Source organism: Stegostoma tigrinum, chromosome 33 (genome assembly GCF_030684315.1).
Source record: "Stegostoma tigrinum isolate sSteTig4 chromosome 33, sSteTig4.hap1, whole genome shotgun sequence".
Classification (NCBI taxonomy): domain Eukaryota; kingdom Metazoa; phylum Chordata; class Chondrichthyes; order Orectolobiformes; family Stegostomatidae; genus Stegostoma; species Stegostoma tigrinum.
In genome coordinates this window covers 17258575-17283482 of record NC_081386.1, presented here as the reverse complement: position 1 = coordinate 17283482, position 24908 = coordinate 17258575, and the positions used below count along the sequence as shown (strand labels likewise).

Here is a 24908-nt window from a genome sequence, read left to right as displayed (position 1 = left end):
TCTTGGTATACAAATTTCAAATTCTTGTAAAAGCAAGTGAAAAATTCCTGGATTTTCCTGTGCTATTGACTGTTTTAAGCAAGGCATGCATCCTGAATGAAATGAAAAATTTTATGGCAGTGCTATTAAAGAAGTCCCACTAATTATCACCAATCACCATTTTGGTCCATTCTTTGGTTGATCCTGTTACAGGGCATATAAAGATATACTTATCTGTAAAAAGGATGACATTTGGCTACTGTTGCTTGTACTAGATGCATAACAGGATGTTTACTTTTTATCATATTAGGGCTGTAGTCATACAGCACAGAAACAGATTCTTCACTTAGGGGATATATGGTCACATATCAATCAGTTTATATTGTTATTACAATTAAGAAAATGGTTGCTTATTTCACTTCTTGGTATTTTTGAATGCAGACAAATTACAATACTGTCTCACTAAATCAACTAACATGAAAACATGTGATAGTATCAAATGCTGTTTGTGTCGAGAGCTTTAAAGTAGTTTATACATCCTTGGAATAGATTAAGTTTTTAATGTAACATTTTATACCAAATAACAGTTGGAGAGAGGATTGCGTCTAGTTAGTGATGCTCGGGTGTTTACAGTGTAGTGGTAGCTCCCTTACACGGTCAAAGATGAGAACTGCATAGAAATGTGGTATTTTGGCAAAGTTTTAAAATCTTACTAAAGTTGTTTGGACGTATGGTTGAACACTGCAAGTAAAATTCTGTGGCAAAATTTGAGAGTTCTGTTCACTTGTCTTTGTGCAGAGAACGTTTCTCACTTTCTTTGAAAGACTTTAAATTTTCTGGTCACAACTGCTTTTGGTCTTTCAATTTAACATTTTCTTACAGTAATTATTAATAAAATGTAAATGTTGCATGACTGGAATGGGTGATGGCATCACTGGGAGAATAATATTTTAAGCATTATAGCCAAGCTGTATCTTGTACATATGTCTCTGCTGAGTCAGCAGAGCCATAAGTATTACTCCAGTATTTTTGCTCATTCCTTTTCTCCAGATACGTTAGTGAACTTTATTCTTCTGAATAGGTATTTACAAGTTGGCAGGCTGACTAGTGGAGTACCAATAGAACTATTGGGGGGCCTTGGTATTTACATTTATGTTAATAACTTGGGCAAAGAGTCCAAAAGTGATGTATCAATTAGTTTGATACAGCTCGGTGGATGCAAGCTGTGAGGTGAACATGGAGTATAATAGTGAATGGTCAGACAAGGTGACAAATAGAGCATTATAGAAAGAAGTGTGAGATTATTAATCTTAAAGCAGGATTTTTTTAAATGTGCAATTTCTAACTTTTTTTTTTAGTTTTCAGAAGGAATTGGGCTAGTCACCTGAAGACGACCAAGTTCGCATGTAAACATTGCAAGCTATTATGAAGGCTAATAGCATGTCAATCTTTACTCTAAGCAGACAAGAATATGAGCTGTACAATTTTGACAGTTTATAGAAGGAAAGGCTTGTGTTCCAGTTGGTGTCTCAAAGGTTCACTAGTTTGATCCATAGGTTGATATTGCTCTGAGAAACTGAACCTGGTTCCATTTTGTTTGGAGTTGAGAAGACTGAGAACTATGGCCATATTAACAACATGTACAAGATTCTGAAGGGAGTTGACAGGGTAGATGTTGGAAGATACTTTCCAGGGCTGAACAATTTAGAACCTGCTATGGGCTCATGGTAAAGTTCTGAAACTTCATGGATGGTTCGGTCAGTTTGAATCTACTTTTCTCCTTGCAGCCCCTCGTTGATATTTTGTGTATGAAATACTGCTCTGTGACTAATGCAATGTTCTGCTTCTAAATTTGATGTTGCTTGCCTTTCTATTCAAGGATGTCATCTGCTCGGGCTTGCTAGTTACTGCCATGGGTCTTCATGTGATGTGACATAGGCTGTTCGTCAACTTGCAGTTCCTTTTGGCTGTTGGAATTGCTCATGTTGTCCTACCCCTGTGAGGAAGTCCTTAAGTTGTTTTTCGCCTGCACCTGTTTAAACAACTTGCTTGGAATTTTATTTTTATTGGACTCTTACAAACTATGTTTTTAAAGATAAAACATTGGCGAGCTGACGTTCTGGTGGTTAAAACTCCTGCAAAGAAAAATAATTAGGAAAAAAAACTCTTTTTAAGTATTAAGCATACCCAACTTATGATTTGTACTACGAAAAGTTGGCTGTATGTTTGGGTCATATCAAGGTTCACTGCAACAACTCAATAAGGTGGTTCTTGGTTTTTTAAGCCACATTTGGAAAGAAAGTCTGAAAATATTTGCATCAATGCATACGTTCATGGTTAGGTCCAAGGAGCGAAATTCAAAGGCATAATCTAGTATCTTTCCGTTTCAACTGCATGCTGTTGATTTGCAAATCCCAGAAGCAGATAATGCATCACTTTCAGACCAGAAATGAAACTCTCTTCAGTGTATTTTCAGCTAGAACTGTTTATGAATGGAAAACAAGTACCGTCTGAGTTTCCTTTTGAGTAAGAGTCCTGTTCCTCTGATGGTATGATAGTTTGTGATTCGTATGTGGTTAGTCTTAAATTATACTCCTGGGTCATGCAGCTACACAGTTAATGAGGTGCCATCTGTTGACTTGTCCGCTGCTTTGGAGGACAACTGCCAGAATCCATTCAAGCAAGCAACTTTGCATTCAGGTGGTTCTCAATACAATAATCTTGTACAGTAGCTGTGATGGGTTTGGTTTTGGTGTTGTTACAAATATTCAAGCATTAGTAACTTAATGTCTTATCCCAGGGTATGGATAGGATGATTAGCCAAGGGATTTTCACTACAGTGGGTGAGTCCAGAACTAGAGGTTGTAGGTTTAGGGAGGAAGAGAAAAGATTCAAAAGGAACCAAACAGGCAACTTTTTCACACACAGGGTGGTATATGTAAGTATGGAATGAGCTCCCAGAGGAAGTAGTGGAGGCTTGTACCATTACAACATTTGAAAGGCACCTGGATGGGCCTATGAATAAGAAGGGTTTAGAGGAATATGGGCTAAATGCTAGTAAATGAGGATTAGATTAATTTAAGATATCTGGTTGGCATGGATGAGTTGGACCAAAGGCCCTGTTTCCATGCTGTATGGCTCTGACACTATGGAGCAGTTCGGAAGATATTCCTAACAGTTCTTTATAATGTACATTTTTGAGCATTATTATGTATTTTAAAAATTAATGTAAGATGTATTTCACTGTCAAAATTGATCGCTTAATTCATAATAGCTCTATCTGATCTTATCTGAGTGAACATAGAACATAGAACATAGAGCAGTACAGCACAGAACAGGCCCTTCAGCCCACAATGTTGTGCCGACCATTGATCCTCATGTATGCACCCTCAAATTTCTGTGACCATATACATGTCCAGCAGTCTCTTAAATGACCCCAATGACCTTGCTTCCACAACTGCTGCCGGCAATGCATTCCATGCTCTCACAACTCTCTGTGTAAAGAACCTGCCTCTGACATCCCCTCTATACTTTCCACCAACCAGCTTAAAACGATGACCCCTCGTGCTAGCCATTTCTGCCCTGGGAAATAGTCTCTGGCTATCAACTCTATCTATGCCTCTCATTATCTTGTATACCTCAATTAGGTCCCCTCTCCTCCTCCTTTTCTCCAATGAAAAGAGACCGAGCTCAGTCAACCTCTCTTCATAAGATAAGCCCTCCAGTCCAGGCAGCATCCTGGTAAACCTCCTCTGAACCCTCTCCAAAGCATCCACATCTTTCCTATAATACGGCGACCAGAACTGGACGCAGTATTCCAAGTGCGGTCTAACCAAAGTTTTATAGAGCTGCAACAAGATCTCACGACTCTTAAACTCAATCCCCCTGTTAATGAAAGCCAAAACACCATATGCTTTCTTAACAACCCTGTCCACTTGGGTGGCCATTTTAAGGGATCTATGTATCTGCACACCAAGATCCCTCTGTTCCTCCACGCTGTCAAGAATCCTATCCTTAATCCTGTACTCAGCTTTCAAATTCGACCTTCCAAAATGCATCACCTCGCATTTATCCAGGTTGAACTCCATTTCAACCAATGACTTCTCCCAGTCGTTTGAAAGAATGCTCCTTAAAAAAGCAGCAATTACGTATGTGTCACGTTGCCCAGTGCTCCCAACAAAAAGATGTGAAGAAAAAGGGACGATCTCATAAAAAGGGATAACAGTCAAGTTCCATGAGGGTTAGAGTTTATGGAGAGACATTGATAAATGGGCGACAAGTTGGCAAATGGAGTATAATATGGGAAAAGGTGAAGTTGATTATTTTTGAGGAGATGACCAAAGAACAGTGTTATTTAAAAAGGTAAACCTGTGGAAAACTGCAACACAAAAAGGGATTCAGGAATAATTGTGCCGGAAGCATGAAGCAAGCACACAGTTGCAACAGGTAATCGGGAAGGGTCATGGGATACTATCCCTTATGTCAAGGTGTTGCAGTATAAGAATTTGGAATACATGTCTTAGAACAAACGTACAACTTGCTGGCAAGACCACATCTGGAGGAATGTAAGCAGCATTTTTTGGTCCACTTATTCGAGCAAGTATATCATTTCACTGGAGGCATTTCAAAGAAGATGGACTAGCATGATCACTGGTTTGGAGGGATTATGTTTTAAGCTAAGACTAAACAGGTCTGGAACATACTAACTAGATTGTTTTGAAGAATGAGAGATGATCTAAGTAAAAATAAAGGATTCTCAAGTGAGTTGACAGGATAAATGCTGAGGAAATATTTCTCATCGTGGGAGCAGATTCTTGATAAGGCAGAGAAGAGAGGGTTGTCTTTTGGAATTGTCAAATTTAAGGCGACACAGACATTTTATTAGCTTTTGTGCTCCTGAGATGCTGCTTGGCCTGCTGTGTTCATCCAGCCTCACATTTTATTATCTTGGAATCTCCAGCATCTGCAGTTCCCATTATCTCTCACAGACATGGGTAAGGGGTTTCAGTCGCAAATGAGCTGGAGTGAGGTGGAGAGAAAGAGCATTTTAGAGATTGACATCTCTGGCATTTGTGATTGAGTTAAGTTGGAGAACAGAATAGATGCATAGGCTGGCATTTACCTAAATTATGAATGGCTTTTACAACGGCTAGTGCATTACTTCACAAAAAGTCATGTTAGTGTCCTGACCCAAAGAACTGCTTCGCAACATCTTATTGGTCCTCATTTGCACAACTGTTATGGGGCTAAGAATATTTAATAGATTTTGCTTGGCTTGGTCATTAAAGTTAGTCATACAGCATTGAAACAGACCCTTCACTCCAACTGGTCTATGCTGAGCATAATTCCAAACTAAAGTTGGACCACCACCTTGCTGCTGGTTCATATCCCTCCAAGCCCTTGCTATTCATGTAATTATCCAAATGTCTTCTAAATGTTGTAATTGTGCCCACATCCACTACTTCCTCAGGAAGTTAATTCCACATGTGAACCATGCTGTGTTTTCAAAAAAAAACCCCATGCCTTTTTTTCTAAAATAATCTCTCTCCTCATTTAAACATGTGTCCCTAATCTTGAAACCCCCCATCCTAGGGGGGGTGGAAATAAGTATCATTAACTCCATCTTTACCCCTCATTATTTTATAAACTTCTATAATACCACCTGTCAACTCCCTATGCTGCAGTGAGAAAAGGTCCCAGCTCCTTTCAGCCTTTCTTTGTAGATCTCTTCTCTTCTGAATACACTCCAGCTTAATATCCTTCCTATAACCAGACAACCAGAATTGAATACAGTTTTCCAGAAGAGGCCTTGGCAATGCCCTGTACAACCTCCAACATGACTTCGCAACTCCTATAATCGAAGGACTGATCAATGAAGGCAAGTGTGATAAATGCCCTTTTAACCACCCTGCCCATGTGTGATGCAAACTTGTAACAAATTAGGCACCTGAACCCCCCTGGGTTGCTGTGTTCTACAATGCTATCCAAGGCCCTACCATTAAATTTGGAAATCCTACCCCCATTTGTTGTACCAAAATGTAATACTTTAGACTTATCCAGATTGAGCTCCATCTGTCATTTTTCAGCCCATTGACCTACTTGATCCAGATCCTTTTGTAACCTTAAACCTTTTAACTATGCCACCAATTTTTGGCGTTGGCTGTAAATGTACTAACCATGACTTCTAGTATTCTAATTCGAATCATTTATATAAATGATAAACAAAAGAAGACTTGTATCCAAGTCTCAAAACATTTCTCTAAGGGCATTGATTACAACTTCAACCCTGGCTTCATAACTATTTCACACAAGGAGATTTCACTGCACTCTGGAGAAAAACTGTTTCTTCACTTCAGCCCAGTCGGCTAAAGGTCACCTTGCATTCAGCAATACATCAAAGATTGTTTTCACTTTCACTTTTGCCTCTACAGAGGCTTAATACTCAAGATGTGCATTCTTCATAGAGATACCTTGTGTTGACAAGTACCTCCACAGGGAATCTCACTAATCCACAGTCCATATGCTTTAATACTTCATGTTTTGTTTTGCATCAACATACAGCTGTTGTCTGCATTTAGTTTGCCATGCCTTGATAAAAGTTGCTCATAAGGCATTACCAGCCTCATTTAAGTGCATCATAGAGTCAGAAATCTACATCACATAAAAAGGCTCTTCAGCTCAATGTGTCAAAAACAACTACCAAACTGACCTAATTACCTTTTTCCCAGCAGTTGGCCTAAAACCTCTTTATGCGCATCCAGCAACTTATTCCATGTTGAGTGTTTCTGTCTCATCCATCCTTGCATGTAGTGAGTTCCAGATTCTTGCCACCCTCTGAGTGAAGAAGTTTCACCTCAAAACTTCTCTAAACCTCGTTCCCATTTTATCACAAATCCACGTCCCTGGTCATGACCCCTCCATAAACGTTTGAGTCTGACTATTAACCTTCCCATTTGGATATTTCTATTAATGTGAAGGCACTTCTAATTGACATGTAGTTTGAACGAAAGATTGACCTGGTGATACCTTTGTATCCATGCTCAACTTTGGACTACTGTGCCATAATTAGCAGAAGAATCAGTCTTTTTGATTTGAAGAGTTTCAATCGGTCCACTATTTATGCAAAAGCAATTGGTTAGCGTAGAGAGGAAACTTCCATTTGAACGTAAATATTTCTAAAAGAATGACTTCTGTTCAAATTTGTAGAAGTTGTGATTTACCAAGTATAACTTAAACATGCTAAGATTTTTAAAAATTGGTTATTATTTTAACTTTAACTTGTTTATTGATACAACACAGCCATTAATGTATGCCTGATAAATGACTCAGTTTTATTTCACAGTAAGGTTTCCCTTGGCACCTATGTAAGCAACAACTCTTTGTAAAGTAGCAGACTCTGGGATTATAGACTTCTTTTGAGGTGGCTCAGTGGTTACCACTGCAGCCTCACAGCGCCAGGGACCCAGGTTCAATTCCAGCCTCAGGCAACTGCCTATATGGAGTTTGCACATTCTTCCTGCGGGTGCTCCGGTTTCCTCCCACAGTCCAAAGATGTGCAGGCTAGGTGGATTGACCATGCTAAATTGCCCATAGTGTTCAGGGGTGTGTGGGTTACAGGGGATGCGTCTGGGTGGTTCGCACCAAAGGGCGGTGAGGACTTGATGGGTCGAAGGGCCTGTTTCCACACTGTAGGGAATCTGTTCCAAAAATCAGCCAGTTAACTCAGTGCCAGTGCAAAATCTGTTTTTAATGCAACCCAAAACACATCTGACTGACCTCCTCCTTTCTCTTCCTTAGGCCTGTATCTTCCACTGTTTCAAAAAATTGTTCACTTTGTCTTAGAGGAGCAATGGTTCATGTCATAACTGCTTCCTGCAACATGGCATTTCATATTTCCAAAAATGTTGAATTCAGAAAAGCCCTCCATTTTATCACATGTCATCTTGTCCACATTGTTACTCCCAACATAATCTGTAAAGTCACGACAAAATGTTTGTTTATTGTTCTGTCTTGCCATGTAACATGACCTGCATGTAAACCAAATAGTTGGTTTTTTATTGTTTTGCTTCATTACTTCATTTTTACTTAATTTTTACTTTACTTTTACGTTGATATATCTACATTCCATGTGAAATTTAAAAGTCTGGACAAACTTTAAACAATCCACTCTTAGATTTCAAGATGTTCATGAACAATGTCTCATTTAAGTAAGGCTGAAAATAAACATGCGCCATTTGTTTCTTAACTTTGCTGTATACATTTTTAAAGTGCCCAAAATAAGGGCTGATTCTGGATGGAGTGATTATATGCAGTTTTTGAGAGTTCATCACTTGGGGTATGAATTGTATTTTGCAAATAAATTTTTGATTTGTAAAATGTTTTGATATATACGCAATATTTTGTTTTTTAAAACATTGCCTAGCAAGCATTGATGATATTTAGATTGGACCACATTTCAGGACTTTTTCAAATTTGCCAGAATGTTAAAGACAGACCAGGTGCTGGAGAGACTCAGCAGGTCTATTAACATTTGTGGAGAGAAATTTATGGCTCTGAGTCTAATGACCTTTTCTTTTGGATTTAGATGAAAATTTGGGGAACTCAAACCAACTTTATACAATTGTGGTGTACTGGTTTGGTATACTAGCTTTTTAAAAGCATGCAGAAGCCAATTTCAATATTGGTAAAACTGAAATCATTCCTGTTGCATAGTTCCAGATCCATTCCCCAGCTCCAGATGATCACACCGCCCCCCCGCCCCCACCCCGGACAATTACCTGAGACAAAGTCAGACTTTGTTTGTTTATAACCTTCATGTCAGATTTAGCCCCAGTGTGTACTTCTGACATTGTGGATTCTGCCAATAAGAAAATGTATTTACCCTCACACGTTGCCCAGATTAGTCCCAATTTTGACTCAACTGTTGCCTAAACTTTCATGCCTCTAATACCTTTGGACATCACTATTCCAATGCACTCCTAGTTGGTCACCTACGTTCTTTTTAGATCTCCCAACCTTATTCCTCCCTTTCTCAATCTACTGCAGTCTCAATTCCCTGAGATATCTCTGCACATCTAATTTTGACATCTTGGATCTCCTGAATCCAATTTTAATTTCACTATCATTAATAGTTGTGCTTTCAGTGCCTGACCAGTTTCTGTTTTTTATTTCCAGCGTCTGTGGTTCTAAACAAAGTGTTCAGCAAGAAAAGCAAACCTGAACCAAGCATATAGATGCATTTGCTCACTGCTTTACTTTCACCTATTTGAATGCATGAGATGCGGAAGACAAATTATGTTTAAAACAAAGTCTATACAAGGCTGAAAACTGACTTTTAACTGGACATGACTAGCACCTGGAGAGGGGGGAGAACAGCAGTTTCTTGCAGAAGCTTTCTTGCATATCACCTAGTCTGCATTAAACTTGGTCATATGCAGCATTTAAGTTGGATTTAACAGAAAAGAGCAGTCATCTAAATTGTAGGGCAGCTTTAAACCCAAAACCACAATACAAGGCCAGCCTAAGAAGAGTAAAACAATCTTTTGAAAATTAATATAATTGATCAAATAAACATTTATTTCCTTGAACATACTATTTTGCAGCATCCGGCAGCTTTAAATGAGAATGTGTCACATGTTGTTGTACTCTATAAACATTGGTGGTTGCTGAAGCTGCTCCATCGTAATGAACATAATTTGAATCCCAAAGAGTACTGTCCCACCAACATACACACATTCACCCCATTTATATTGAAACATTTTCTCCAAAGAGAAAATGCTTGACAAGCTATCCGCCTTCAGCAAGCTGGAATCTGAACTGGAAACAAAAACTGCTGGCAATCTCTGGGTCAGGCAGCACCCATGGAGGAAAAGCAAGCTTATGTTTAGAGTCTGGATGACTCTTCAGAGCTGAAGTGAGGTGTGAAGGGGCAGTGTTCATGCAGTGGATGTGGTTTGGAGTGCTGGGGAGAAAGAATTTGATAGTTCAGATTAAGTGATCAGAATGTGAGAATGGCAGAACAATGGTGTGTCTAACTGCTAGATTGGAAAGACCGCAGTCCCGCTGGGGTGGGAGGAAGGGAGAGAGTGTGACAGACAACATAACAAGCAAAGGTAAAAGAAAAGAAATGGGTTCACAATTTCAAGGTGTTGGAGTCCATATTGAACCCAGAAGATTGTAAACTGCCTAGTTTGAAGATATGTTGCTCCTGCAGGTTGTACAGTTGATTTGCTAGAGTATTTCAGCATGCCAGGGACAGATGAGTGGGCATGTGGGCAAGACACTGTTAAAATGACTGGCTATGGGAAGGTCAGGATCGTGCCTTCTCACAGACCGGAGGTGTTCCACAAAGTGGTCATCTAGTCTGCGTTTATTTTCTCCAGTGTAGAGTAGGCCACATTGGGTGCACTGAATACAATACAATACTTAAGATTGGAGGGGATACAGATAAAATGTTGCTTTACCTGAAAAGATTGTTTAGGCACTCGAATGGTGAACGGGGAGGTGGTGAAGAGACAGGTGTTGTACTTTTCATGGTAACATGGGAAGGTGGGTAGTGCTGGTGATCGAGGAATGGACTGGGGTGGGAATGATCCCTGCAAAATGCAGACTGGGGATGAGGGGGAAGATGTAATAGGTAGTGTTTTGCTGGATTTGTCTGAAATGGCAAAGAAAGCCCATTGTGGTTGACTGGGCCCTCAACCACATCTGATCCATCACTGTTTCCACCCTTGCCCTTTTTCCATCACTCTCAATAGCGTGATCGAGTCTGCCTTGTTCTCACTCTTCACCCCAACAGCTTCCACATTCTAAGGATCATTCTCTGCAAATTCAGACAGCTCCAGCAGAACGCCATCATCAAACACATCTTCCCCTCAATCTTCCTGTATGAATTACGCAGAGATTGTTACCTCTGGGACACCCTGCTTCATTCCTTGACCACCAACACAACATTCCCATGTAACCAGAGAAGGTGCAACACCTGCCCCTTCGTCACCTCCCTGCTCACCATTCAAGGGCCTAAACGGTCTTTCCAAGTGAAGCAACATTTCACTTGTATCTCCTCCAGTCCTGTGTTTTATATTGACTGTACCCTGTGTGACCTACTGTACCCTGTGTGACCTACTGTACAGCGGAGAAACCAAACACAGACTGGATGACTGAGATAATAGGAACTGCAGTTGCTGGAGAATCTGAGATAACGAGGTGTAGGGCTGGATGAACATACCAGGCCAAGCAGCATTGTAGGAACCAGAAGGCTGACGTTTTGGGCCTAGACCCTTCTTCGGAAATGGGGGAGGGGAACAGGGTTCTGAAACAAATAGGGAGAGGGGGAGGTGGATGGAAGATGGATAGACGAGAAGATAGGTGGAGAGGAGACAGACAAGTTTAAAGAGGTAGGGATGGAGCCAGTAGAGGTGAGTGTAGGTAGGGAGGGGATAGGTCAGTCCACGGAGGACGGACAGGTCAAGGGGACGGGATGAGGTTAGTAGGTAGGAAATGGGGGTGCGGCTTGTGGTGGGAGGAGGGGACAGGTGACGAAGAGCAGGTTAGGGAGGTGGGGACATCAATCAACCTCTTCACCCCTCTCACCCACTCCAGCCTCTTCCCCTGCAGAACGTGCAGCCCTCCACTCCAATCCCAACCTCACCATAAAACCCGTGGACAAGGGAGGCGCAGTTGTAGCATGGCACACTGACCTCTACATCGCTGATGCCAGGAACCAACTCTCCAACACCACTACCTACCGCACCGTGGACCCCATCCCTGAGCACCAAACCATCCACAACCTCATCACCTTCAGATGACCTCCCACCCACAGCCTCCAACCTCCTCATTCCCCAACCCTGCACCGCCCGCTTTTATCTCCTTCCTAAAATCCACAAACCTGACTGCCCTGGTCAACCCATTGTTTCCACCTGTTCCTGCCCCACTGAACTCCTCTCCACCTATCTCAACTCCATTCTCTTCCCCCTTGGTCCAGGAACTCCCTACCTATGTCCATGACGCCACCCACACTCTCCACCACCTCCAGAACTTCCAATTCCCCAGTCCTCAACACTTTTTTTTTGTTATGAACGTCCAGTCCCTATACACTTGCATTCCCCATGCAGATGGCCTCAAGGCCCTCTGCTTCTTTCTGTCCCGCAGGCCTGACCAGTCCCTGTCCACTGACACCCTCATCTGATTGGCCGAAGCCGTCCTCACCCTAAACAACGTCTTTCAATTCCTCCCACTTCCTACAGACAAAGCGGGTGGCCATGGGTACCTGCATGGGCCCAAGCTATGCCTGTTTCTCTGTAGGTTACGTGGAACAATCCCTCTTCCACACCTACACTGGCCCTAAACCCCACCTCTTCCTCTGTTATATTAACTGACTGTATCGGCGCCACCTCGTGCTCCCATGAGGAGCTTGAACAGTTCATTCACTTCAACATCTTCCACCCCAACCTTAAGTTCACCTGGACCATCTCTAACACCTCTCTGTCCTTCTTTGACCCCACTGTCTCCATCTCTGGCAAACACCTAGAAACCCATTATCCATTTCAAGCCCACTGACTCCCATAGCTACCTAGAATACACCTTCTCCCACCCATTTTCCTGTAAAAATGCCGTCCCCTATTCCCAATTCCTTCGCCTCCACCACATCTGCTCCCAGGATGAGGCGTTCCACTCCTGTACATGTCAGGTGTCCTTTTTTTTTGTGGACCGCAACACCTTCCCCACAGTGGTCAAGAACGCCCTCGACTGTGTTTCCCGCATTTCCCATAACTCGTCCCTCACACCCCGTCCCTGCAATAACAACTAAAAAAGAATTCCCCCTCGTCTTCACATACCACCCCACCAACCTCCCAGATCCAATGCATCATCCTCCGACACTTCTGCCATCAGCAATCCGATCCCACCACTAAAGACATTTTTCCCTCCCCAACCTTGTCTGCTTTCCAGAGGGACCAGTCTGTGACTCCCTTGCCCGCTCCACACTCCCCTCCAACCCCACCACACCCGGCACCTTCCCCTGCAACTGCAGGAAGTGCTACACTTGCCCCCACACCACCTCCCTCACCTCCATCCCAGGCCCCAAGATGACTTGCCATATTAAGCAGATGGTTCACCTGCACATCTGCCAGTGTGGTATACTATATCTATTGTACCTGGTGTGGCTCCCTCTACATTGGGGAAACCAAGTGGAGGCTTGGGGACCGCTTTGCAGAACACCTACGCTCAGTTCATAACAAACAACTGTACCTCCAGTCGCGAACCATTTCAATTCCCCTCTCCCATTCTACAGACAACATGTCCGTCCTATGCTTCCTGCAGTGTCACAACGATGCCACCTGAAGGTTGCAGGAAAAGCAACTCAGATTCTGCTTGGTAACCCTGCAGTCCAATGGTATCAACGTGGATTCCACAAGCTTAAATCTTCCCTCCCCCTACTGCATCCCAAAACCAGCCCAGCTTGTCCCCGCCTCCCTATCTGTTTTTCCCCTCCATCCATCCCCTCGTCCCAAATCCAGCCGCACCCCCATTTCCTACCTACTAACCTCATCCTGTCCCCTTGACCTGTCCATCCTCCCTGGACTGACCTATCCCCTCCCTACCTCACCTACACTCTCTCCTCTACTGGCTCCATCCCCACCTCTTTAACTTTGTCTGTCTCCTCTCCACCTATCTTCTCCTTTATACATCTTCGATCCACCTCCCCCTCTCCCTATTTGTTTCAGAGCCCCCTTCCCCTCCCCCATTTCTGATCAAGGGCCTTGGCCTGAAATGTCAGCCTTCCTGCACCAATGATGCTGCTTGGCCTGCAGACTGGATGGCAGTTTTTCAGAATATCTCCAGTCTGTGCGCAAGCATGATCCCGTCTGTCCTGTAGCTGGTCATTGTAACACCATCTTGCTCACGTGCTCACTTGTCTGTCCTTGGCTTGCTGCAGCAAGCCATCTGGAAGAGCAACATCTCATTGTAAACTGACTAGTTTCAAAATGTCCTGGGTGACAATGAGAACTGCACTTAGTGGAAGCCAGAGTCTATGGGTGTGAGGCTGGAAAAGCAAAGCAGGTCAGACAGTATTTGAGGAGCAGGTAAGTCAACTTTTTGGATTGAAACCCTTTGAAACTCTTCCAACCTTCTGGGCTCAATATTGAGTCCAACACTTGGAAATTGTGAATAAAAACCAAAGGAAGTGTGGATACTGTAAATCAGGAACAAAAACAGAAGTTGCTGGAAAAGCTCAGCAGGTCTGCCACATCTGTGAAGGAGAAAACAGTTAACGTTCAGGGTCTGGCAACCCTTATTGGACCCAAAACGTTAACTCTGATATTTTATATAGATGCTGCCAGACCTGCTAAGCTTTTCCAGCAACTTCTGTTTTCGTTCCTGACTTTGAAATTATGAACCCATTCCTTCCCTTTTCTCTTAGCTTTGCATGTTACATTCACTGTCACCTTCCCTCCTCTGTCCCTGCCCCAGTGGGACACTGTGTTCTTTCAAGACTGGCAGTTAGGCACACTATTCTGTTCTGCCATTCTTGCATTCCAGTCACTTAATTGGAACTATCAACATCCTTTCTCCCAATACTCCAACCCCACCGCCCTTCACTATTGTATAAATGCTGCCCCTCCACACTTCACTTCAGCTCTGATGAAGAGTCATCTGAGCTCCAGCATGTTTTATTTTAAGTTACTGAAAATAAGAAACCATTAAGAAACAGCGAGCAATGCATTTGCTGAATCACATTGGGGTGGTGTCAAACGTTTTATTGAAAATGCCGTTTGTTCAATGGGTGTAATTTGGATATTAATGAAGACAAATTTATTTGGGACCAAAACTTGAGTTGAGAGTTGCTTAAGGAAATTAAATGCTCAACTTGGAGTGCCGTTTTCAAATTAAACCTAGTGTTGGTGAAGATCTGGGTGTGTTCATCTATTGCTCACTTTCCTGCCAGAAACAGGAAGGAAATATTCACAGATGTATGCTTGATTATTTTCTCAATGTTTATGAAGGTCTTGCCTGTTATTCAGAGTGCTGCTTCATATTTTGAAATACCAGTCAAAAGCATATTTCACAAAGTTAGACCATTCTAGAACATTGTAAAGCAAACATATTTTCAATTAAATATCAGTGTTTGAAACCTGAACTTTAAAAGTGGCTACTACTGAATTGTGATGAAATGCCTTGTAACAGTAACTTTACCATAACTTGATCATCTTTGGACAAGTTTTCTGGCAGCTACTGTCTAACGTTTGTATTTCAAATTTGATTTTGAGAATTGCCAATTGTTAAAAGAAAAAAATTCACTGACTTGAATTGAGAGAGAATTCCTTTTAGTCAGAGGTGTCATTTTTGCAGAATTTTTGTAATTAAACTCCTGTTCAGCATTGGGCCTCTGTAAGAACAACTCAGCTGCTTCAGCTCATCTTTTCCTGTTACTGTGCTGCTTTTTGAAAGTTTGGTCTGTGTCATACACTCTTGAGGGACTCAACCATCTCAGACATATTTGGTCAGATTGGCAAAAGCTTAGTCAAAGGGGTCTATTTTCAGCCTGATTTTTATTTTTTGAAGGAAGGACGAGGAAATTTAGGGACAGAATTCCACAGCTTGGGGCTGAAGCAACTAAAGACACTACCAGCAATGATAGAGGGAATGAATTTTGATTACTGAAGAGACCAGAATTGGATGAGCTCAAATCTGATGAATAGGTTTTGCAGCTGGAGAAGAGTAGAGCTAGGGAGGGGTGATTCCATAAAGTGACTCTTTTTTTAATTTGGCGGAATGATGGGAAGATTGTAGAAACTTTAATATCCAAGTGTTGTTTCACTGAGGACTGGTCTAAGTCCGAGAGCACAGCGGTCGTATTTGAGCAGACTTATGGGAAACAGTTTTGGAAGACCTCTGGATGAATGAGGGAGAGCAGTCCTAATGTATTGTAGTAGCCGAGCCTTGAGGTTTTCAAGGCATGAATGAGTGTTTCAGCCACAGATGAACTGAAATGGGGCAAAGTGGACAATATAGAGATGGAAATGGGCACTATTATGGTAATGAATATTGTTGGAATCTCCTCCCAGGTCAAATGAGACATGGAGGTTGTGAACAATCTGTTTTAGTCTTAGATGTTTGCCAGAGAAGTGTGGAGCTATAGAAAGGGTACGGTTTGGAGCAGAAATTGGAACTAAGATTTTAGTCCTCACTCTTAAGATCTGTGCACATAGATCCCCAGATCTCTCTGCATTCCCTTTAAAATTGTGGGTCATTCAATTGTTTAGAGGAATCCTCCAATCTAATTTGGTGGTGGTACAGTGTTGTTCTCATTTGACATGTACATAGAACATTACAGCACAGTACAGGCCCTTCGGCCCTCGATGTTGTGCCGACCTGTCATAGCGATTTGAAGCCCATCTAACCAACACTATTCCATGTACGTCCATATACTTATCCAATGACTACTTAAATGTACCTAAAGTTGGCAAATCTACTACCGTTGCAGGCAAAGCGTTCCATTCCCTTACTACTCTCAGGAAAGAAACTACCTCTGACATCTGTCCTATATCTTTCACCCCTCAATTTAAGGCTATGCCCCCTCGTGCTTGCCGTCACCATCCTAGGAAAAAGGCTCTCCCTATCCACCCTATCTAACATTCTGATTATTTTATATGTTTCAATTAAGTCACCTCTCAACCTTCTTCTCTCTAATGAAAACAGCCTCAAGTCCCTCAGCCTTTCCTCGTAAGACCTTCCCTCCATACCAGGCAACATCCTAGTAAATCTCCTCTGCGCCCTTTCCAAAGCTTCCACATCCTCATGTAGTTAGTGCCTTGGACACTCTGCCTCCCTGTTTAAGGTCATGATTATCTTTTTTGGTGCTGCAGTCACACCAGTTGGAATGTAAGCACAACACTAAACTTTCATGGGTAACGGGAACTGCAGATGCTGGAGAATCCAAGATAATAAAGTGTGAAGCCGGATGAACACAGTAGGCCAAGCAGCATCTCAGGAGCCCAAAAGCTGACGTTTCGGGCCTAGACCCCTCATCAGAGAGGGGGATGGGGTGAGGGTTCTGGAATAAATAGGGAGAGAGGGGGAGGCGGACCGAAGATGGAGAGAGAAGAAGATAGGTGGAGAGGAGAGTATAGGTGGTAGGGAGGGGATAGGTCAGTCCAGGGAAGACGGACAGGTCAAGGAGGTGGGATGAGGTTAGTAGGTAGGAAATGGAGTTGCGGCTTGGGGTGGGAGGAAGGGATGGGTGAGAGGAAGAACAGGTTCGGGAGGCAGAGACAAGCTGGACTGGTTCTTTTAGGACCGCAACTTTCCCCCCCCCACATTGGTCAAGAACGCCCTTGACCGCGTGTCCTGCAACACATACCACATACCTCACACCCCACCCCTGCCACAACCGCCCAAAGAGGATCCCCCTTGTCCTCGCACACCACCCCACCAACCTCCAGATACAACGCATCATCCTCCAACACTTCCACCATCTACAATCCGACCCCACCACCCAAGACATTTTTTCCATCCCCACCCTTGTCTGCTTTCCGGAGAGATCACTCTCTCCGTGACTCCCTTGTTCGCTCCACACTGCCCTCCAACTCCACCACACCTAGCACCTTCCCCTGCAACCACAGGCAGTGCGACACTTGCCCCCACCCCTCCTCCCTCACCCCCATCCCAGGCCCCAAGATGACTTTCCACATTAAGCAGAGGTTCACCTGCACATCTGCCAATATGGTATACTGTATCCATTGTACCCAGTGTGGCTTCCTCTACATTGGGGAAACCAAGCGGAGGCTTGGGGATCACTTTGCAGAACACCTCCGCTCGGTTCGCAATAAACAACTGCACCTCCCAGTCGCGAACCATTTCAACTCCTCCTCCCATTCTTTAGATGACATGTCCATCATGGGCCTCCTGCAGTGCCACGATGATGCCAACCGAAGGTTGCAGGAACAGCAACTCCTATTCCGCTTGGATACCCTGCAGCCCAATGGTATCAATGTGGACTTCACCAGCTTCAAAATCTCCACTTCCCCCACTGCATCCCAAAACCAGCCCAGCCTGTCTCTGCCTCCCTAACCTGTTCTTCCTCTCACCCATCCCTTCCTCCCACCTCAAGCCACACCTCCATTTCCTACCTACTAACCTCATCCCACCTCCTTGACCTGTCCGTCTTCCCTGGACTGACCTATCCCCTCCCTACCTCCCCACCTATACTCTCCTCTCCACCTATCTTCTTTTCTCTCCATCTTCGGTCCGCCTCCCCCTCTCTCCCTATTTATTCCAGAACCCTCACCCCATCCCCCTATCTGAAGAAGGGTCTAGGCCCGAAACGTCAGCTTTTGTGCTCCTGAGATGCTGCTTGGCCTACTGTGTTCATCCAGCTTCACACTAAACTTTCATGTTTGCTTCAGTTTTGTTATTTTTGAAAGCCGAAGCAATGATTCTGAGGATTGGGTCTTATTATAATGGCCCTGGCAAATAATACTCTTCCTGACTCATGATTTAAAATTCTCTTAATGAAGTTGAAACAGCAAAGTGCAGAAATTGGTTGTTCTTCATTCAAGCATTAAAGTAAAGCAATTCTGTTTGAGGAGAGGGGCAGAAAGGACTAATGCTTATTATATTTTGGTAGGCATTAACAACTTAATAACCTCGTTCTTGTAGCACATGCTATTTCAGGCACAGACTTTTATTCAAATTTGGAAGGTGGTGTTTATCCAACAGTGTTACTAAAAAAAATTTGAGCCCTGTATATAGTCCCCTTGTATCTGTCAATAGACTTCACTGCATTAATGAGCCTTAAACCAATGAAGTACTGTTTGCAGAGGAAGGCTAAAAGATATATTGACCCCAGATCACGGTCAGAACGCCTTGCTCAGACATAATACATGAGCTTTAATTTAGTGCTCTGTTTAGCATGGCATTGCTTGAATGCCAGTGAGTAATTGGGGCCTGATTTTATTCAGTGCCATAAAATTCATTGTAACGTCATTAGCTTTGTCTGGCCCAGTTGGCATTGTTTTGATAATAAAATGTGAGGCTGGATGAACATAGCAGGCCAAGCAGCATCTCAGGAGCACAAAAGCTGACGTTTCGGGCCTAGACCCTTCATCAGAGAGGGGGATGGGGGGAGGGAACTGGAATAAATAGGGAGAGAGGGGGAGGCGGACCGAAGATGGAGAGTAAAGAAGATAGGTGGAGAGAGTGTAGGTGGGGAGGTAGGGAGGGGATAGGTCAGTCCAGGGAAGACGGACAGGTCAAGGAGGTGGGATGAGGTTAGTAGGTAGCTGGGGGTGCGGCTTGGGGTGGGAGGAAGGGATGGGTGAGAGGAAGAACCGGTTCGGGAGGCAGAGACAGGTTGGACTGGTTTTGGGATGCAGTGGGTGGGGGGGAAGAGCTGGGCTTACCTACGGATACAACGCATTATCCTCCGACACTTCCGCCATTTACAATCCGACCCCACCACCCAAGACATTTTTCCATCCCCTCCCCTGTCTGCTTTCCGGAGAGACCACTCTCTCCGTGACTCCCTTGTTCGCTCCACACTGCCCTCCAACCCCACCACACCCGGCACCTTCCCCTGCAACCGCAGGAAATGCCACACTTGTCCCCACACCTCCTCCCTCACCCCCATCCCAGGCCCCAAGATGACATTCCACATTAAGCAGAGGTTCACCTGCACATCTGCCAATGTGGTATACTGCATCCACTGTACCCGGTGCGGCTTCCTCTACATTGGGGAAACCAAGCGGAGGCTTGGGGACTGCTTTGCAGAACACCTCCGCTCAGTTCGCAACAAACAACTGCACCTCCCAGTCGCAAACCATTTCCACTCCCCCTCCCATTCTCTTGATGACATGTCCATCATGGGCCTCCTGCACTGCCACAATGATGCCACCCGAAGGTTGCAGGAACAGCAACTCATATTCCGCCTGGGAACCCTGCAGCCATATGGTATCAATGTGGACTTCACCAGTTTCAAAATCTCCCCTTCCCCTACTGCATCCCTAAACCAGCCCAGTTCACCCCCTCCCCCCACTGCACCACACAGCCAGCCCAGCTCTTTCTCCCCCCCCCCCCCCCCCCCCCACTGCATCCCAAAACCAGTCCAACCTGTCTCTGCCTCCCTAACCGGTTCTTCCTCTCACCCATCCCTTCCTCCCACCCCAAGCCGCACCCCCAGCTACCTACTAACCTCATCCCACCTCCTTGACCTGTCCGTCTTCCCTGGACTGACCTATCCCCTCCCTACCTCCCCAACTACACTCTCTCCACCTATCTTCTTTACTCTCCATCTTCGGTCCGCCTCCCCCTCTCTCCCTATTTATTCCAGTTCCCTCCCCCCATCCCCCTCTCTGATGAAGCATCTAGGCCCGAAACGTCAGCTTTTGTGCTCCTGAGATGCTGCTTGGCCTGCTGTGTTCATCCAGCCTCACATTTTATTATCTTGGAATCTCCAGCATCTGCAGTTCCCATTATCTCTGGCATTGTTTTGATATGACTACTCCAACTTGCCTTGAGGCAGTCTCCTGCGCCCAGCTCCTTACTTGTGACGTCTGTCTGTGACATGCTGCTGGTGGAGGATTTTCATCAGATTGCTGAACATGATGGTTTGTTTTGCTCCTTTTTTTACTGCAGGTGGTGAGAGATTTAGCTTGACCCTCATTCAGGACAAAGCTTGATAGATTGGGACTGCCTCCACACACAGTCAATCCTTTTGATCAATGCACAGTAGCAACAATATATACTGTCTGTAAGATGCACTGTATTTTACCAAGGCACCTTTAAACAATACCTACCAAATTCATGGTTGCTACTTTCTCGAAGGACAAGGGCAATAGACATATGGGAACAGCACACATCCAAGTTTCCCTTCAGGCTACTCACTATCCTGACTTGGAACTCTCCTGCTCTTCTTACAGTTTTGCTGGCTCATAATGCTGGAACTCCCTTCCTGGCAGCATTATGGTTGTCTATATCCATGGACAGCATTGGTTCAAGAAGGCAGTCCACCATCATCTCATCTCTGACTAGCAAGGGAACAGATGTACTCTGGGTGGTGGAATCACTATACTCAATGGAATAGATTCAGGACAGATCTCTGCTCCAAACCTGGCATTTATGAAGCACTCTGGGCCATCCACAGCAGCAAGTTGACTTCAAGCACAATCTGTAATTATCAATCTAGGAATCAGTTGGTTCAAATGATGGTTGCAGGCGTGCAAATCTGGAACAGCAGTCTTGGCTAAAAATGACATTCTAATCTAGTGAAGCTACAATATAGGACTACATGGTAAACGGTAAAATGCCTTGTGGTAGAATTTGCTAATCAAACTTTCAAATAATGGATCAGATCAAAGTGCTACAATCTTATCCAGCTGTGATTTGGTGTTGGACAATTAAATAACTATCCTGAGGAGGTGGTTCCATAAATACCTCCAACCAAAATATGCTGAAGTCTGACTTGTCAATGTAAAATTTGGACATATTTATAATTTTCTCTTGCTAAAGTGCAAATCGCATGGTCCATCTCTGGACTACTGGAGGTCACCATCATCATAGATCTAAGACTTCAGTTGACTTGGTTGATACCACGTGATAGCATGAAACAATTGAAAACTGGATACAGCAAAGGCTATGGGCCCTGAAAAAAGCAAGTTTTTGGGCTGAAGCGTTGTGCTGTAAACTAGCCAGTCAAGTTGTTCCAATATGGGCATTTATCTAAAAATCATGAAAGTTGCCCCATTACATACTGTCCACAAAAGGCAAGAGAACTCGTTTGACCAATTACAGTGACATCTGTCTGTTCTCCTTGTTGACAGTGTGATAAATGACAATTGCAAAACAACAACCAGTTGCCCTGTTCTGTTATACCAGGGCGAATCAACTCTGGGCATCTTTACGGCCTGGGTGTACTCTTCAACAAAACATTAATCGACTTAGGCAGCCCCTGGTTGGACACTGTAAAACAAAAAAATCAAATAGTCAATGGAAACTTACAGAAGTGGAATAAAAAATTTATCAAAATCAAATCAGAATATCACTATCCTGGGCAGTGATGCGCCCCACTCTCTGCAGTGCCCATCTGTTTGTAAAGACTGTGTTTGTATGGATCCATGTGCTCCCACTCAATCAACACCCAAGTGTAACCATGGAAGTGGGGGAAAAGATCGAGTGCAATGACCGCCTCCATGGGCCGTTGTATGGCCCTGTTGATGGCCAGTTTAACCAGGCCCAGGATCAGACCCGTAGGAAGTCTCTCTGATTTTCTCCTACTTCTCGTGTGGTCTTGGTTGCTCTTGCTTTCTTCCCTACCCTTCCAATGGAGTGTTTCTGTATTAGGAATATGGGGCTGTAATGGAACCAGAAGTAGCCTTACCCAGAAAATAAACAAACGCGCAGTGGGGAAGGACGTGGGCAAGTGGTATTAGTGCTCGACTATTAATCCAGCAACCCTGTTAATGTTCGAGGGACCGGAGTTCGAATCCCACCATGGCAGATGGTAGGATTTGGAATCAGTTGAAAATCTTGAATTGACATCCTAATGATGACCCTGAAACCAGTGTTTATTGTTGGAAAACCCATCTGGTTTACTAATGTTCTTCACTGAAGGATATCTGCCATCCTTAATCTGTCTGGCCTGACTCCAGTCCCACAGCAATGCAGTTGATTCCTAGCAGCCTTCTGGGCATTACAGGACAGTAAACCCAGCTGGCTATGCCTAACTCCTGTGAATGAATTTTTTTAAAAAAAGAAAACCTCAGTTATGAAAAAGCGCTTTCTCCAGGCCACACAACTGAATTTGGCCTAACATTCTGGTGAACCTACTTCACCATCTGTTGCTTGATTGCTGTATGTAACAGTGAACCACAGGTTCCTGATTTGAAAGTGGAAGGACTGCCACATAGAGGGCTCTCCACTGGGGCCCAGTGCCACCTCAAGATAGGATGTTATGCCAAGGCCTAGGCAAGTGGCAGACAAAGCTAAAAGTGGAGAATGTGCAGCAGCAGCCCATGCGGGAAAGGCCCCCTGTAATTTTTTGAAGGGCACAGGGAAGGAGGGGGCATTTCCCTGATATGGCTCACATTGTGGGCATTGCATCCAGAGGGTGGGCCTGGTGCATGGACAGGGATTAGTTCATTCCGAAGCTCACTGCATGCCTAAGCAGCCTGGTTTCCCTGTGCATTCTTTGGGCTGATTATCAAAGTTGGTAGCCCTGGATGGTTCGGACCACACGGTGAATGTTAAGTGTTGGAGTTAGTTGTGCTTACTGCATGTGTTTTCCGTGCCCCACCCCACCCCCAACAAAAAAACAGCTATACACAATTATGCATGCACATGCCTATACGCACCTACTGGAAAGCTTGCTGTTGGAAGGATCCATTCCTGAGCAGTGGCTCTTAAAACAGCCATCATTCCCTTGGAGAGAGCTCACAGCCAGGGTCTAAATTTATACGAAAGTGTGAGGTAAGAGTGACCCCTGGATAGATAGGCAACACTAGATCATGTGTATCACTGAGGTGTCCTTGCAAAGTTTAAGTTAAATGACATCATTAAATATCAGAAATAATCTGCACTGATTAGAGTCCTAGTGAATAAAATACATTTGCAGTTGTTCAGGTCAATCCTCTCCTCTCCTCTCCAATTCAACACATTGCTACTGGAGTTCCTTTAAGCTGGCTCTAGGTCTAAACTGTCTTTAGCAGCTTCATCAATGATTCTGTCTCTATCATAAGGCCTAATGTGAGAATGTTGTTTGTGAAATATTTAGTACCCTGTTCAATTCAGATACTGAGGTCTCCATACTGCAAGACCTAGACAGCATCCTGGTTTGGACTACTGAATAACAACTAACATCCGAGTAACGACTATTAGCAATGAGAGAGGATTTAACCATTTTCCCATGACACTCCGTATCTTTATCCTGAACTGATGATAATTGACAACCTGTCCTGAAATTCTCTCAGATGCAATGGTCAGGAAGGCACAACATTGCCTTCTCTTAAGACAGTTTAGGAAATTCAGCACATCCATAGAGACTCTCACCAACTTTGAGATGCACCATAGAAAACATATTATCTGGATGCGTGATGGCCTGGTAGGACCTTGGAAACCACAGAAGGTTGTGTGCACAGCCCAGACCATTATGGAAGTCAGCCTTGCATCAATGGACTCCATTCGCACCTCATTCCTGTGGAAAGGCTGCCAACCTCAAAGACCCATCCCACCTTAATAGTGCTCTCCTACAGCCTCTACTGTCAGGCAGAAGATACAGAAATTTGAACATGCGCCAATGGGTTCATGAAAGCTGCTTCCTTGCTGTTATTAGACAGATGAACAGACTCTCTAACTTCAAATAATGTTTGGTCCTGTTAATGTTGATCTTACTTTGCGTGCGCATCCAGTGCATTGTAACCTGTATGCCTGATTCTGTCCAAGTTCCTTTCACTGTATGGCCTGTGTGACCTCACTTTCTATGATTTGCCTGTACTGCTCGCAAACAAACATTTTCACTCTACTTCAGTACACGTGACAATGAAACAAATCAAACTTGTACTGTCAATGTCCTGAGAGTTACTCTTGACCTGTAATTGAACTGGATAGAGTCTACAAATACTGAGAGTATAAGACCAAGTCAGAAGCTGGAAATTCTGCAACAAGTAAGTTGCTTCCAGACTTCAGTATCTGGCTATCAGATAAAAGTCTGGATCATTACAGAATTATGTTCATCCAGCAGATGAATAGTATTCCAACAGAACACTAATTTCTCCAGTATCCCAGTTAACGCAACCTGCTTGGTCTACATACATACTGTCTACCTTAAACATCCACTTCCTTCATCACCAATGCATTGTGGTAGCAATGTGTGCTGTACTAAATCTAATGCAGTAACTTCCAAGGCTTCTTTGCCAGAACTTTCCAAACCTACATTC

General features: G+C 43.9%; 1 protein-coding gene across 1 annotated transcript in view; it reads left to right on the top strand.

Moving 5' to 3' along the window:
* The window catches only part of adam10a (ADAM metallopeptidase domain 10a), a 136886-nt gene that overhangs the window by 75476 nt on the left and 36502 nt on the right, over positions 1-24908 (top strand). The gene's annotated exons all lie outside the window — the stretch shown is intronic.